The following is a 17,147-nucleotide window of genomic DNA, read 5'->3' as shown; positions in this document are numbered from 1 at the left end:
CCTGGGGGCAGATTGGCCAATTTTGGGTCAATCTGCCCCCAAGGGGGCAGAAACCACAAGGCACCGGGGATTTGTTTTTTGGCGCCAATGTCACGCAGGGGGAGCGACCCCGTAGGCAAGGGTCGCTCCCGGGGGGGGGTGTGGGGGTTGGGGGGGCAAATTTATTTTAGGCCATTTCTGCCTCCCCGGGGGACAGATCGGCCTATTATTAGGCCGAACTGCCCCCGGGGGGGGGCAGAACACTCTAGGCGCCAGGGCAATTTTTTTTTTGTGTTTTTTTTTTTTGTTGTTTCTTTTTTTAGAGATGGGGAGCGACCCATCAGGCAAGGGTCGCTCCCCTGGGTGGGCAAATTGTATTTAGACCATTTCTGCCCCCCTGGGGGCAGATTGGCCAATTTTAGGTCAATCTGCCCCCAAGGGGGCAGAAACCACTAGGCACAGGGGATTTGTTTTTTGGCGCCAATGTCAGTTTTCAGAAATGCACAGGTTTGGTAGGTTTCCCTAGGTGGCGGCTGAGCTAGAGGCCAAAATCTACAGGTAGTCACTTTGCTAAAAACAGCTCTGTTTTCTGTGATATGTCCACGTTGTGTTTTGGGGCATATCCTGTCGCGGGCGCTAGGCCTACCCACACAAGTGAGGTATCATTATTATCGGGAGACGTGGGGGAACGCTGGGTGGAAGGAAATTTGTGGCTCCTCTCAGATTCCAGAACTTTCTGCCACAGAAATGTGAGGAACATGTGTTTTTTAGCCAAATTTTGAGGTTTGCAAAGGATTCTGGGTAACAGAACCTGGTCCGAGCCACACAAGTCACCCCTCCTTGGATTCCCCTAGGTCTCTAGTTTTCAGAAATGCACAGGTTTGGTAGGTTTCCCTAGGTGGCGGCTGAGCTAGAGGCCAAAATCTACAGGTAGTCACTTTGCTAAAAACAGCTCTGTTTTCTGTGATGTGTCCATGTTGTGTTTTGGGGCATATCCTGTCGCGGGTGGTAGGCCTACCCACACAAGTGAGGTACCATTTTTATCGGGAGACTTGGGGGAACATAGATTAGCAAAACAAGTACTATTGCCCCTTGTCTTTCTCTACATTTTTTCCTTCCAAATATAGGAGTGTGTGTAAAAAAGACATCTATTTGAGAAATTCCCTGTAATTCACGTGCTACTATGGTCACCCCGGAATTCAGAGATGTGCAAATAACCACTGCTCCTCAACACCTTATCTTGTGCCCTTTTTGGAAATGCAAAGGTTTTCTTGATAGCAATTTTTTACTCCTTATATTTCAGCAAATGAATTGCTGTATACCCGGTATAGAATGAAAACGCACTGCAGGGTGCAGCTCATTTATTGGCTCTGGGTTCCTCGGGTTCTTGATGAACCTACAAGCCCTATATATCCCCGCAACCAGAGGAGTCCAGCAGACGTAACGGTATATTGCTTTCGATAATCTGACATTGCAGGGAAAAGTTACAGAGTAAAACAATATGGTTGTTTTTTTCACCTCCATTTCAATATTTTTCTTTTTCAGCTGTTATTTTCTGTAGGAAACCCTTGTAGGATCTACACAAATGACCCCTTGCTGAATTCAGAATTTTGTCTACTTTTCAGAAATGTTTAGGTTTCTGGGATCCAGCATTGGTTTCATGACCATTCCTGTCACTGACTGGAAGGAGGCTGAAAGCACAAAAAATTGCACAAATGGGGTATGCCCCAGTAAAATGCCAAAATTGTGTTGAAAAATTGGGTTTTCTGATTCAAGTCTGCCTGTTCCTGAAAGCTGGGAAGCTGCTGAGTTTAGCACCGCAAACCCTTTGTTGATGCCATTTTCAGGGGAAAAACCACAAGCCTTCTTCTGCAGCCACTTTTTCAAATTTTTTTGAAAAAAACGAAATTTTCACTGTATTTTGGCCAATTTCTTGGCCTCCTTCAAGGGAACCCACAAAGTCTGGGTACCTCTAGAATCCCTAGGATGTTGGAAAAAAAGGACGCAAATTTGGCTTGGTTAGCTTATGTGGACAAAAAGTTATGAGGGCCTAAGCGCGAACTGCCCCAAATAGGCAAAAAAAGGCCCGGCACAGGAGGGGGAAAAGGCCTGGCAGCGAAGGGGTTAAACGGATGAGAGCGTACTCGCTGGCAACAGAATATTACAATAGGTAAGATACAAAAGCTAGTAGTAGTATTTGAACAGATCGGATGGACCCTATATGGGGAGATAACTGATGGGAGGCTATTTTATAACAGATATTACTGAAGAAAGAGATGTGGATACAGAAGTGATAATACAGTGAGACAAGTTAACAAGAAAAGGTGAGCGTTCTAAAAATTGGAATTAACACTCAAATTAGCAGTAATAATGAGCATAATTTATGAAACAATTATAAATATGTCATCTCTTGTTACACACACAAACAGACCATACTCCTTGAAAATTAATGAATGCTATGAGATGGTGAAGGAGTGAACTACAATGAAGTTATCAAGGTAAATTAAGTGGATTAGAGGAATACACATCAAGCAGTGGGGGGATACATAGCAGTAAATATATGGGGGGGTCCTTCTTAAATAATGTGGAGCACGATACACATAAGGCACACACTGTCATTAATAATATTCCATTTCAATCTAATTTATATAAATCTAATCTATGGGTGGTTGTACTAAATCTTTCTATATCCACTTTTATATAGCTTATACTATAATGGGGTTAAAATAACACCTATTCACTAAGGTTCACAATAGGAGAAATCACTGATAAAGGGAAAAGGAGGCAATTTGCATGGTTCTCACTAAGTCATTCGTTTGGCACACGACTTAACAATTAAGTCAGATATGGAAATGAAATGCTGGAATTGAGTTATGATATATAGAAATATGGTTTTTAGGAAATTATGATGAAACCCTAATAACAAGAAAGTCCTGAGGAAATGCCAGGGGCACTCCCCCGGATGAAACACGTGTTGACGGACAGACGGACAAGCAAGTTGGAAATTAAGGATATATATTTGTGACAACCGGATTAGCCATGGGATTGTGAATACGGATAACAAAACTTAGAGAGCATAGATATAATTTGTGTTAATTGGATAATAACATAAGTTTATGAACTGAACAAGACGTAAGAGGAAGAATATGTAATATCTCTGTGGAATTTCAGAGGAATATTCATTTGTGAAATGATTAAATTAATTTCAAATAAATACAACTGTGTTGTGTAACCTATGGAATGTCTATCATATTAAGATGCTATGGTTGAAACTATATCACTAGCGTGTTGAGAATCAAATATTACATATGTGCCATTACTCTCTAATCCAGTGGTTCCCAACCTGTGGGTCGGGGACCCCTGGGGGTACGCGAAGCCTCATCAGGGGGTCCGCGGCTGCCTCAAAAATTTAATAATATTAGTCCCAGCTATCAGTAATGACTCCTTGGGGGTCCCCGTGTTCCAATAATTATTCAGTGGGGGCCCCCGGGCTCCAGTATTGATAAAATGGGGGTCCACAGAAGTCAAAGGGTTGGGAACCACTGCTCTAATCTATAAGAGCTCCTTGATTTGCCAGCACAAGAAGACTTTCATATTCCTCTACAGATGCTGTACAAATTCTTAGAATTCACACAGAAAGATTTTTAGGGTTTTTTCTCAGGGATGCCGCCAATTTTATTTATCATTTGTTGCTCTTTTGGGACTTAGATTAGTTTTTTATTTTGATCATTCTGTATTATTCTGCACCTTTACTGCTTATTTTGAGAATTTGCAATGAAACTCTCTAATCTTTCTTCTGATCTAGAACTCAATTATTGAGTGGTACTAGTTAATTAAGGTCATTATTCTGCTAATTGTAAGTTTGGCAGGGTGCATTTCTGTACAAGATTAACGTGGAGGAGAACCATTTGAGATACATTTTGGGGTGACTTTCTGCCACTTTTTAAAACCTTCTTATGTTCTCTTATTGTTATGGCCCTTATGAGCCCAGAGACATCTTTGTTCATCTTTTTAATAGCTGGTATTGTGCTTATAAGGTGGTTCTAATTTATAGATCAAGCTTATAAAAGCTTATAAATCTATTAAGTGATTTGTGACAGCATTGCCAATGCTCTCATAGGGTTAATTTGGACTTTTGATAGAGACAAGATATTTTCAACATTTACTGGCATGGTTATTAATTTTCAATTCATTCAATCAATTTTCACCAGCCCTCATGCTTTTAATGGTTTCTATGGATCCTAGAGGGCACTCAGTTTCAATATCTCTTTCTTTTTATCATATCCTGTTGTGAGTGTTGTTGTGGATTAGAGTGGCAGGCTCATTATACCAAATCATAAACTATCAAGATGTTTTTTAATACCTTAAAAAAGCTTTTATAGTACTTCTGTACTATCAGCTTTCAATGATTTGTGTCTCAGTTAGTACCCACTTGTTAGAAATGGGGTCTCTAGTTGGCAGAGGTATACATTGTCCAAATAGGGACGACAATCCTAGTCGGGGTAAGTCATACACAATCCAAATTATCCAGTGCCCACCTTCTGGTAGCTTGGCGCTGAGCAGTCAGGCTTGGCGCTGAGCAGTCAGGCTTAACTTAGAAGGCAATGTGTAAAGTGTTCGTGCAATAAATCGTACAGTAACACAGTGAAAACACCACAAAAAAACACTACACAGTGTTTAGGAAAATATAAGATATTTATATGGTTAAATAAATGTCAAAACAATAAAGATTTAATAAGCACAATTCGAAATATCACTTTTGCAAGATTGAAAAGAGTCTTAAGTCTTAGAAATCAACAATGGTCTCTTGTTAGCACAAAGTATGTGGTTTGTGTCAAAAATTACACGCACCAAGACCTCAGAGGATGAGATGGGTGGAAGAATAAGGTGTGCATCGGATTTGCCGGTGCAACACAGATGATGCATTGTTTCTTTCCACGCTACAAGGGGCTTGCATCTATTTCCGGTGCGAAGGCTTGATTCCTCACGAAGTCACAGGCGTTGTGTTGATCCGGTAGGCTTTGCATCAAATTTTCTGTTTCACGGCAGGTGCTGCATCGATCCTTCACTCGGGAAGTTGGGCTGCGGCGTTCCGATTCGGCTGTGTCTCAATCCGATAGGACTGGGTGTCAAAGCTCCGGCCGCAAGGCAGGCGCTGCATCGTTACTTCACTCGGAAATCGGGCTGTCCTGTTCCGGTTTGGCTGTGCAGCAATTTTCTCGTCGCAGGCAAGGCTATGTGTCGTTTCCAGCAGGCTGTGCATCGATTTTGGACCTGAGACTTCAGAAAACAGGAGGCAAGCTCAATCCAAGCCCTTCGAGAGCACTTCTTAGCAAAGTCAGAGGGCAGCAGGGCAACAGGGCAGCAGTTCTTCACAGCAAAGCAGTCCAGATGAGTCCTTTGGGCAGGCAGTTCCTCTTGACATCTTGAAGGTTCAGGTCCAGAAGTATCTAAGTTGGTAGGGTCAGAGACCCAGTTTACATACCCAAAAGTGCCTTTGAAGTGGGGGAGACTTCAAAGAGTGGTTTTGAAGTGCACAAGGTTCCCTTTCAGTACACTATTGTCTGCCAGGGTCCCAGTAGGGGGTTTGGCAGTCCAATGTGTGAGGGCAGGCCACTGTGCTTTGAACTGTAAGTGTCAGGCCCTCCACTCTTCTAGTCCAAAAAGACCCATTCAGTATGCAGATGTGTGCAGGTGTGAATGAGCATCCTGTGTTTGTGGTTTTCTGTGTGAAATGCCCAAGGGAGCTGTCAGCCAGCCCAGCCCAGAAGTGGATTGGAGACAGGCACAGAAGGATTTTAAGTGCAGAGAAATGTTCATTTTCTAAAAGTTGCATTTCTAAAATAGTAATATTAAATTGAACCTCACCAGTCAGCAGGATTTTGTATTACCATTCTGGCCACACTAAATATGTCCTGGTTACCCCTTTAAGATCAGAATCTACCACTCAAACAGTATATGAAGGTAGTCCTAATGCTAGCCTATGAAAGGAGTAGGCTTCACAGCAGTGTAAAACGAATTGAGGAGTTTTCCACTACCAGGACATATAAAACACACATGAACATGTCCTGTCTTTTACCTACATAGCACCCTGCCCTGTGGGTTACCTAGGGCCTACCTTAGGGGTGACCTATATGTAGAAAGAGGGGAGTTTAAGGCTTGGCAAGTACATGTAAATGCCAAGTTGAAGTGGCAGTGAAACTGCACACACAGGCCTTGCATGGGCAGGCCTCAGAAATGGTTATGGTGCTACTTAGGTGGGTAGTACAACCAGTGCTGCAGGCCCACTAGTAACATTTATTTTACAGGCCCTAGGCACATGTTGTGCACTTTACTAGGGACTTACAGGTAAATTAAATATGCCAATTGGGTATGAGCCAATGTTACCATGTTTTAAGGGAGCGAGCATATGCACTTTAGCACTGGTTAGCAGTGGTAAAGTGCGCAGAGTCCTAAACACTGCAAAAATGAGGTCAGAAAAAGAGGAGGAGGAAGGCAAAAAGTTTGGGGTGACCTTGCTGAGGGGCCATTTCCAACACCACTCTAACAATTTAGTTAGATTTTTATGATATCATGACTTGTATTGCTTTCAGTAGAAAGGTCAGGTTTGCCAGTGTTCCTTCTTGTTTTCTATTGCCTGCAGGTCTGTGGATCAAGCAGATTCCAAAGAATTCTCTGCTAAGTGCTCACCAAAAAGGAGTCTGCATGGTGGCACCAAACTAGCTGGTTCAGGCCAGGAAAGTGGATACCGAGAGCAAGAAGTCTGTCACCACTAGAGAAAGCACTGTCATCTTACCCTCTTTCTTTTTCCATCAAAGTACACATGGTGCTGCAAACCTTTCAACCTCATCTGGGTAGAAAGATATTAGAATTTGCTGCATCATTGGTGCCACCAGCACCACCAAAATCGTAGCAAATATCAGTCAGTGCTGCTGTCACTGCTTGTAAGGCTAAGAACAAAGTGGCAGAAATTGTCACAGCAAACACTCAGAAAACCCAGAATGAACTGTCATTCCTGAACCTTCTGTGGTAGGAGAAGAGCCGGAAGTTGGACCTGCTGAACTACAAGAGGCTATGCTTGCTTATCGATCATAAACATCATCTTCACCCTCTCTTTTTCCAAGAAAAGTGAAACAAACTCCCCCATTATTTTCAAACCCACCTTCAGATGAAGTTGACATGGTGCAGACACCCCCAAGCCTCGCCATTGGTAACAGGGCAGAAAGGGAGTAAGGACAGAAAGTCAAGGGAGCAGTGAGAATCATGAATCAGTGATTGTACTGCATTGAGTAAATTCAAATCACGTCTAATCTTCCTTCTTCTGTAAACCACCACTTCTGTCCTTCTTCTCAAATTTCCCAAAAAACCGCAGCAGCAACTCACAGTGTAGACCTAGTACATCCTAAGCAAATGCAAACCAAACCAGCTCCATCACAAGTTATTCTAATTTCATAATAACTCTCATCTTCAGTTTTGGACTTTTTCACTGATAGGCTGAATGAGGAAAGCAATTAAAACTGCACAATGTCCTGCAAACCAGCACACTATGGAAAGCTAGGTGGAATGCATGGTACAAGGGCCCCAAGAGCCAAAATAAAAGACAAACAGCAAGATGATGGTAATGACGAGGACGAAGATGACACCATCAGAACAAGTGGCCCTGTCGCTCATAGTGTGCATTCGATAGCATACCTGCATTGACGTAACCTGAGGTGAGATCATCATAACATAAACTACTAAAACAGCTATTTTCATCAGGGATGCATTGCACCATAGAATCCATAATCAAGTCCAAAGGTAAAACGGTAAACTCATTAAAATGTTGGGACTTGACCTCCTCTTCTATTTATTGATTAAAGGAGGGTGTTTTTTTAAATTGGAAAATTCCAAGCCGGATGTGTTCCACAACTGTCACTGTGCTACAGTTGCACAATGACGTGCTGGGAGTTGTTGATATTGCAATAAAGGATAGTGCTACATGGTGCCACAGACATGTGGACATTCTTTCAGGCTACATGTATGTCACTGCATGCTGGATCTCTTTCTGATGCTTTTCAAAATATTTGCCCTCATTCAACAAATGCAATGTACCCCATGACATAGGCACATTCAGCTGCAAACATCCTGGAAATATTGAATACTAAAGGCTACAAATTAACCGAGGTTTCTGAGGTCCAAGTAGCGTATCTCCACAGAAGTCACTTGAGGTTGTATCATCATCAGCAGCAGCTGTGGCATATAAAAACAAGCAATATCATGGAAATGTTCAGCAATGATGCACCATAATGCAGAACCATTAATTTGGTCCTTTTATACAAGTAAAGCTGGCTAAATTGTTGCCATTTGACCCTTCCCTTCTCTTTGTTAGTAAAAAACTGATTTCTGGAATGTATGAGCACACTTTGTCCACAGTGCAAGGTTCAAACCAGGCCTATTTCTCAACGGACACTGTGGTAAAGCTGTGCCATGAATTTTTCGGATTAGTTGCAGATGCAATGAAAAGGAGCACAGTTCAGTTGTTCCATCTCACTACAGAGATGTAAACCAGTTGCCAAGCTACAAACTACGGGGCCTACTCCTAAACTCCACTTTACAGTGTGTTTTCCACCTCAGCCTCTCCTATATTTTTCTGTGCAGAAACATTTGCCCCTACTGCAGAGCCCACAAATACATTATTAGTATATGTTTTAGTTGTTAAGTGTTGGATGGACAGAGGGGAGTGGCTGAAAAATGGGTAATACATACTGGAAAATAGAAGGGATTATATAGGCGTAAAGAGGGGTGTAGGGAGGGCTAGAAAATGGTTTAAGGAGGGACATTCACTCACAAAAGCGTAAGTCAATTGATATTCACAAACTGCACTTCGGCAGTTACTACAGTAAAAAAGGAGCCCCTAACTGTGGTAAATGACTCCATCTCAGAACTGAGGTCCAGCACCACACATGACCAAGCACTGGCACTTCACCAAACTCCCACAGAAAATAATAGGGGTAGGAACTTAAATAGGAAATAATGTTAAATTAAATTAAATATAAATAGTTAAAATATATAAAAAATAAAACATATTTATTATTTTATAATTAAATATTTTAACAATATTTCTATCTGTGATCACTTTTTCCCCTATTAACCCTCTGTTTAACAGGAGGTCTGGTCCCAACACAGCCAGCCATTTGACATCCATGTCAGAGGAGGGTTTTGCACACTGTGGTTAGAAACCAAGAGCGAAGATGGACAATGACTTTTGTCAACAAGAAGCCTGAGTCAGATGCATCCTCTAGCTTGGTGGTCTTACTTTATAATACTTTTGTACAGTGTTTGGGCCCTTTATGGACTCTAGACATGTTTGCTACTCCCGTTGTATTAGACTGGTTCTCTTGCTATTTCCTGAGGTGTATTTATTATTTGCCCAGTGCCCTCCTTGTAAGCATTGCCTTCTTTGTGAACACTACACTGTCGTTCATTTTGGCCCCTTGCCAAGGACAGTTTTTATTTCGACAAACTATATATTTTCTGTTACAAAACTATTCAAGGCATGGTATCTTTCACTAGCTTCCCTAACAGTATTTTATTGCTTTTGGTACATCTTTGTCATTTCTTGGTAACATTTTGCAACATTATCTAAGGCATGGGACTGCCTGTCAAACATCTGATGGAGTCCTTTAAAGTGGTCAGCAATCGCATGGAGAGTAGCCTCCCTTGCATGAGTATCTTGCACATTAGTCCGTCATTGTTAAAGCTGATGCTCCCAGTGAGTGACATTAGCCCATGTCAACCCTGCCCAGAGGCATGGCCATCTGACATGGCCATCAGGCTGGCCAGCCCAGAGATGGGGTTGCATAACTAGGGAATATCTGCTCCACAACAAGGGTGTGCTCTCCCTCAGATGATTGAACTTTTGTGGGAGGAATGTTTAGGATTTATACTGAGATAATTGTGATTTGTGGTTGGTAGTTAGCGGCTAGGTACTCGCATGGTCACTGGCATTATGCAATTCTTTGTCTGCATTGTTTTTCACATAATTATGGACTAGCAACATTTGCTACATAATCCATCATCTGCTGCGTAAATTGCTGATTTTAACAAACTATGGTTTCTAATTCAAACAAATCAAAGGTAACTAAATAGACAGTAACATGTGTTGCCTAGATGTGTCTAGCGTCAAAATATTAGAGTTAGCATCATGTTTTGGATGCAGCAACCGACCTTGTACTAGATGCAATATGACGCTAACCGCCTTATGTACACTCCGGCGAAGAAATGATGCGCAGAGTAGGCAGACCCAAATAATGGCACTAGGCCTGTTTAGCCCCATTATTTAATGCCTGGGTCAGACCAGGCATTAGGATACCTGTGGACCCATTTCCACGGCAAAACACCATGTATTGGGCCACAGCTGCCCTTCCCAAGCCCCAGCAACTCCCCCACCCACACCAGAGGGACACCATAGGATGGAGGACCCCATCCTAGGTAAGTACAGGTAAGAATTCTTTTGTAATGTGCCATCCTGGGCCCTTACATGGGACCCCTTGCCTGGCACTGGGTCTTATGGCCTTGTCCATGGTACACTGGTCCCCTGTGCTGGCCATTGGGGTGGTGGGTATGAATCCTGTCTTTGCTAAAACAGGAGTCATTTTTTGGTGCTAGTGCACCAGAAAATGATGCTAGACTGGTTTAGCTGCATATTTATAGCCGCTAACCAGCCTAGCGTAATTTCTGACCCACTAGCACCTTTTACCCTACCGCCATCTCCCCGGCTAGAGTCTTTTTTTTTAGATGCTAGCCTATCCTTAGCGCCGGCATGACCATTCCATAGCTATGGCGCACTGTTGCCGGTATGGAATGGTGCTAGCCGGCGCTAACGATTTTACTGCAAAACTGTGTTGGTGCAGTTTTGCGGCAATAACCATAAATATGCCCCTTAGTTCCTCATTAGAAAAGTTTCTGATAAGGCTGATGACAGGGGCTGCAGTATGACTGAAGCTGATAGACGAGAGACAGTGACAAACCTACTTAGGGGATTAAAAGTCATTTTAAATCAAACAAGAAGATGGTAGGTGCAAGGTTTCAGTACACATTTTGAGATCCACAAAAAATAATAGTCTGCAATACTTAACATAGCTTACAGCACTTCCCTTACACTGTCTAATATCAGGGCCATTTTGTCTTACAATAATAACACATAAAGGAATAGGATACCATATTGAGCATGATGCCCACAGGGATGTGTAACAGAAGACACACGGCTACCCTGTCAATCACACTAAAGATATTAGATCCTGGGGCCAAAGAGTCGAGATTTAACGTACCCGTGTGCACCATCCATCTTCTATGTGGTGCCACTCCAGGTGGTATTGCCCTGATAGAGGTAGAAGTTGCTGTTGTGGCTGATGGAGGATTCGACAGGCCCTTAAAAGGAAAAAAATAAAAGTAATAGATTATAATGGTATGTCTGACAGAATACATAACAAGTACAGATTTGAATGATATTGCATTTAGGTCATGCCCTTTCTGTATGCCCCAATTTTTATTTCTTTTTTTTGTGCTTTTTTGATCACCCAGTTTTGGACATCCTTTGTGGGTCTCACTACATATGGGTCAACCATCAATCAATTACCTATCACACTGTAACAAGGATGGGTCAGCCCAAGCCCACTAAACAAATGAGGGATTCTAGACCTCTAGACCCAACACAGGAGGGGGCTTCCCTTTGAAGATCTGGTCTGAAAGGCCCTGCAGTGATGTCAATGAGGAGCAGAGTTGAGGGCCCCAAATGAGATGTGACTCGTGACTCCTGGATGATGTAATTTTGAACTGTCCCAGCATGCTTTGCAGAAGGGTTGGGACAAGAGTTGAGAGGTGACAAGGCACCATAGGATTGGCCATGGTTGTCTGGCTTCTAGAACTCTCCACTCTACTTCAACACACTTCCAAAAGGGGGAGACTATCTCTTACTAAAAGGAGAGACTATCTCTTAATTGGTCTTTCTGCTTTGTGTTGCTGACCCTTGGGCTGCCATGGGCAAGTGGAATTAATAAACTCCTGATGCCCAAAATGGACTAAGGACTATGCCCCACTTTGGATGAAGGACCAGTGGTTCTCCCCAAGGGCCTCTGAGGTTGATGTAAAGCCCTGAGAAATCCAGTGCCAAAAGACAAAGACCGGGAGGCAGGATGACACAGGAGGACCAGCTCCCTGTGGATTACCCCACTTTGGGGGTGAAGAGGTCTTCTGAAACTGCTTCTGGTGGCCAGCGTTCACCAACAGGTTTAAAATGAACCCAGAATCATCTAGATCAACCCAACAGGACCTAGGTATTGGCATTCTAAAGACCTTTGACCCCTTTTTCGCCAAGAGGATAGTTGGGGGTTCCGTTCCCTTTTTTAAAATTAACCTGAGGGTGGACCAGGACCAAGGAGTAGTCCAAGAAGGCTCATCTTAGTTTTTCCAGAGGGGGTATGTATTATGCCCCATTCCCAAACTCTGCATTTGCTCAGGAACCAAATCTCCCAGGCAGTATATGAGCAAATAGGGAGCCATGAGCCCATCCCCAACACCCGAAAGTGTGGAGAATGAGATGGTGGTGGGATCAAGTGTCCCAACTCGGAGCCCTGAGAGAGAATGCTCATGACAGGGGAGTGCTGCTGCACTACCCCATCGGTGGTGAGCCTGTCCCTCTCCCCAGGCCTTTATCTGGGGCAGAGCAGGCAACCACCAGAAGTGTTTTGCCCACATTAGAGGTCAGGAAAAGAGAATGTCATCTCCTGCTGCAAAAAGTCGAAGTGCTGCCCATGCAGGGAGCCGGTGGGACAGTGAGGGGTGTACTCCCTTGGCTGCCCCCAACATTTAATACTAAAGTATACAAAACAGTGATGGATAGAATGCTTGAATTAATCTCAGCCACTGGTTAATACCCAGGCCGCATCCCAGTCCATTGGTATTTTACACATCATGTTGCCTCAGTTTGGACCCAACTATATGCAAATCATCTTGAATCTGCTCCAGTTGGAACAGTCCAGCCCAAACTGCTAAGCCAGGTCCTCCCTGGACCAAAACACAAGCAACCCAGAACAGGTTTTGCTCTAGCTATGGGCTCATCAGCCAGATACAGCTTGGTTCCACTGACTCAGTGTGCATTGGACGCACATCTGGGCATACCCCTCACACTTAGGGCGACACACTAAAGTATACAAAACACTGATGGATGGAATGCTTAAATTAATCACAACCACTGGTAATTACTCCAGCTGCATCCCAATCCATATTTATTTTGCAGACCATGATGCCTCTGTTTGGACCCTGATATATATAAATCTGTCTTGACCCTGCTCCAATCGGAACAGTTCTACCTGAACTACCAAGCCCGGTCCTCCCTGAACCTGAACACAAGCAGCAAATGACAAGTTCTACCCTAGTTATGGCTCATCAGCCAGGTACATCTTGGTTCCAGTGGCACACGTCTGGGCATACCCAACCGACATAGGTGACACACTAAAGTATACAAAACAGTGATGGTTGGAATAATTGAATTAATCTCATCCACTGATAATTACACAGGCTGCATCCCAATCTATTGTTAATTTGCACACCAGATCACCTCAGTTTGGACCCAGCTCTAATCAGTCTTGACCCTGCTCTAATCAGAACAGTCCAATCTGATCTTCCAAGCCAGGTCTTCCCTGAACTGGAATACAAGCAACCCAGGACAGGTTTTGTCCTAGCTAAGTGTAGGAGGCTGGCCTGGTTTGTAGTCGGTACCTGAGGTACTTACTCCTTATACCAGGTCCAGTTTGCCCTTATTAGTGAAATGTAGTCAGTGTCTAGAAGCCAGGCTTTCTAGGGCTAATGTAAATGAGCAGCCAAGGCCTAAATAGGAGACATGCAAAGCTCATGCAATACCACTGTAGGCACACAGTACTCACACACATGAAAGAAAATACTCAGGGCCATATTTATACTTTTTAACGCAAAACTGCGCTAACGCAGTTTTGCGTCAAAAAAATTAGCGCCGGCTAACGCCATTCTGAAGCGCCATGCGGGCGCCGTATTTAATCAATGACGTTAGCCGGCGTTAGCCGTCGGTGCTGCCTGGTGTGCGTGTAAAAAAACGACGTACACCAGGCAGCGCCGGCGTAGGAAGATATGGGGCTTGGGCGTCAAGAAATGGGGCAAGTCAGGTTGAGGCAATTTTTTCGCCTCAACCCGATTTGCGCCATTTTTTTCAACTCCCAACACCCATAGAAATTACTCCTGTCTTAGCAAAGACAGGAGTCATGCCCCCTTGCCCAATGGCCATGCCCAGGGGACTTCTGTCCCCTGGGCATGGTCATTGGGCATAGTGGCATGTAGGGGGGCACAAATCAGGCCCCCCTATGCCACAAATTTTTTTTTAAAAAACACTTACCTGAACTTACCTTAATGTCCCTGGGATGGGTCCCTCCAGCCTTGGGTGTCCTCCTGGGGTGGGCAAGGGTGACAGGGGGTGTCCCTGGGGGCATGGGAGGGCACCTCTGGGCTCCTTCAGAGCCCACAGGTCCCTTAACGCCTGCCTTTTGCAGGCGCTAAAAAACGGTGCAAAAGCGGCCGTACGTCATTTTTTTTGACCCGCCCACTTCTGGGCGTGAATTTTGCCCGGGAGTATAAATCCGACGCACATGCCTCGGAGTCGATTTTTTAGACGTGAACGCCTACCTTGCATCTCATTAACGCAAAGTAGGTGTCCACGCTAAAAAATGACGCAAACTCCATGGACTTTGGCGCTAGACGCGTCTAACGCCAAAGTATAAATATGGAGTTAGTTTTGCGTCGAAATTGCGTAAAAAAAAAACACGCAATTCCGGCGCAAACGGAGTATAAATATGCCCCTCAGTGTTACAAAAATAAAAGTTCTTTATTTTGGTGACACAAATGCCAAAAATACCATAAAACTATACTCCCTTAGGAGGTAACTAATACACAAATTATATACACTAGCATGCAGACATAGCTGTAAAAACAGTTAGAAAACAGTGCAATTAGTGAAAATCACAATAGTGAAGAATGGGCCTAGGGAGAACACAAACCATATACTAAGAAAGTGGAATGCGAAAGGCGGTTTCCCACCTAGGCAAGTGTAGTGTGTGGAGGGGCACTCTGGGGCCACCCCAGATTCCAGGAAAGCAGGAGTTAATCACAGTAACTTACCTAGAACACACAAGAACACAAGCAAGAAGATTATGCAAGAACCAGAAGAGACTGCAAGACACCAACAATGGATTCCTGGACCTGAAGACCTGTGGAAGAAGGGGGCCAAGTCCAAGAAGTACTGAAAAGTCCAGGGAGAACAGGAGCCCCTGCTAACCTGGATGAAGGTGCAAAAGAACTCCCACTGGTGAAAAACAACAGTCAGTACTGCACCTAAGAAGACAGAGGCAGCACACACAGGAGTCCCACAGCACGGAGACAAAGAAGGTGCAACAGGAGGCTCATGCAGCAGTACACAAAGGGATTCCACGCCGCCAGAGAACGACGTAGGTGGCTGTGCGTTGCAGGAAGGAGTACTGGGTGCAGGAGCTGCACGGTGCATGAAGAAGTCTGTGGAAAGATGCCAATAAGCCTTGGCAACTGTAAAACACACAATGCACTGGGGTACTGTCTTGCGAGGGAAGGCAAGCTCTTACCTCCACCAAATTAGGACAGTTAGACCTCATGACCATCAGGACCACTTCAGTCCACCACCTGTGATGCTGGATCCACGCACTTTGTCAGGAGAGGGGACCCAAGCCACCGGTCGTTGCTGCACAGGGGTGCCTGCTGAAGGGACTTCAAGGGAGATTCCTTTGTTCTTCTGATGCAGGCTGAATACTGGCTGTCCTCTGAGGATGCACAACCGGGAAACAGTTGCAGTTGCTGGCAGGAGCTGAAGTTACAATGTTGCAGAAGTCAACTTTGCTTCTTTGTTGCAGTTGTAGAGTTCCTGGAGGGTCCAGATGCAGTTTCTTCGGTAAGAAGGTGAAGTAAAGGATGCAGAGGATTCCTGCTGGATTCTTGCAATCCAATTCTGAAGAACCACCCAGGAGAGAGACCCTAAACAGCCCTGAAAGGGGGATTGGTCGGCTACACGGGTAAGCACCTATCAGGGGGGGGATCTGATGTCACCTGCTGGCAGTGGCCATTCAGATGCTTCCAGAGTGCCCTACCACCTTACAATCCAAGATGGCAGAAACCAGGGACACTCTGGAGAAACTCTGGGCACCACACCCGGAGTAGTTATGGACAGTTAATGCCAGAGCAGGGGCTGGGGGTCCCTGAACTGGTGTAGACTGTATTATGCAAGGAGGACACCATCTGTGCCCTTCAAAACATTTCCAGAGGCTCTGGGAGGCTACCCCTCCCATGCCTGTAACACCTATTTCCAAAGGAAAAAGGTGTAACACCCCTCTCCCAAAGGAAATGCTTTGTTCTGCCTTCCTGGGCTCGAGCTGAATGAGCAACAGGAGGGCAGAAACCTGTCTGTGAGGTGGCAGCAGCTGGGGCTGTTCAGAAAACCTCAGAAGACTGTAAAGACAGTACTGGGGGTCCTCTAAGGACTCCCAAAGTACATAGAATCATACAACCAATGCTTGCAAAAGACTTGCACAGTGTAAATGGCAGTGAAAGGGTGCATGCACCATTTCACACAGGCTGCAATGGCAGTACTGTAAAAGCCTTTGCATGGGCTCCCTATGGGTGGCAAAAGAAATGCTGCAGCCCATAGGGATCCCCTGGAACCCCAATGCCCTGGGTACCTAGGTACCATATACAAGGGACTTATAAGGGGTGACCAATATGCCAATTTGGAAATGAAATACTGGGTTACCAGTGTTAGCCTTGGCATCCTTGGCGTGATCTCCCCTAACTTCTTGCCTCTGTTTCCCAGGTTGTGCTGTTTTTGTTACTTTGGGCACTTTACCACTGCTATCCAGTGCTTCTATGTCAAATGTATGTGTAATTAGCTTTCAATGACTGGCATATTTGATTTACTGGTAAATCCCTAGTACAGTGCACTAGAGGTGCCCAGGGCCTGTATATCAAATGCTACTAGTGGGCTTGCAGCACTGGTTGTGCCACCCACATTAGTAGCCCTGTTAACCTGGCTCAGACCTGCCACTGCAGTGTCTGTGTGTGCAGTTTTAAACTGCCAATTCAAC

At 44.5% G+C, this 17,147-nt stretch overlaps 1 long non-coding RNA gene across 1 annotated transcript in view; it reads left to right on the top strand.

Annotated features, from left to right (window-relative positions):
- The first annotated feature begins 2,100 nt into the window (after positions 1-2,100).
- LOC138289728 (uncharacterized) overlaps positions 2,101-17,147 on the top strand; it is an 82,909-nt gene continuing 67,862 nt past the window's right edge. Inside the window, exons 1-2 of the long non-coding RNA XR_011202557.1 lie at positions 2,101-2,149; positions 2,238-2,303. This is a non-coding gene — a long non-coding RNA (uncharacterized lncRNA). The remainder of the gene's footprint in view (positions 2,150-2,237; positions 2,304-17,147) is intronic.

This window comes from Pleurodeles waltl, chromosome 1_1 (genome assembly GCF_031143425.1).
Source record: "Pleurodeles waltl isolate 20211129_DDA chromosome 1_1, aPleWal1.hap1.20221129, whole genome shotgun sequence".
In the NCBI taxonomy this organism is placed as follows: Eukaryota; Metazoa; Chordata; class Amphibia; order Caudata; family Salamandridae; genus Pleurodeles; species Pleurodeles waltl.
The sequence above is the reverse complement of the archived record's forward strand: the minus strand, read 5'-3'. Positions and strand labels throughout refer to the sequence as shown.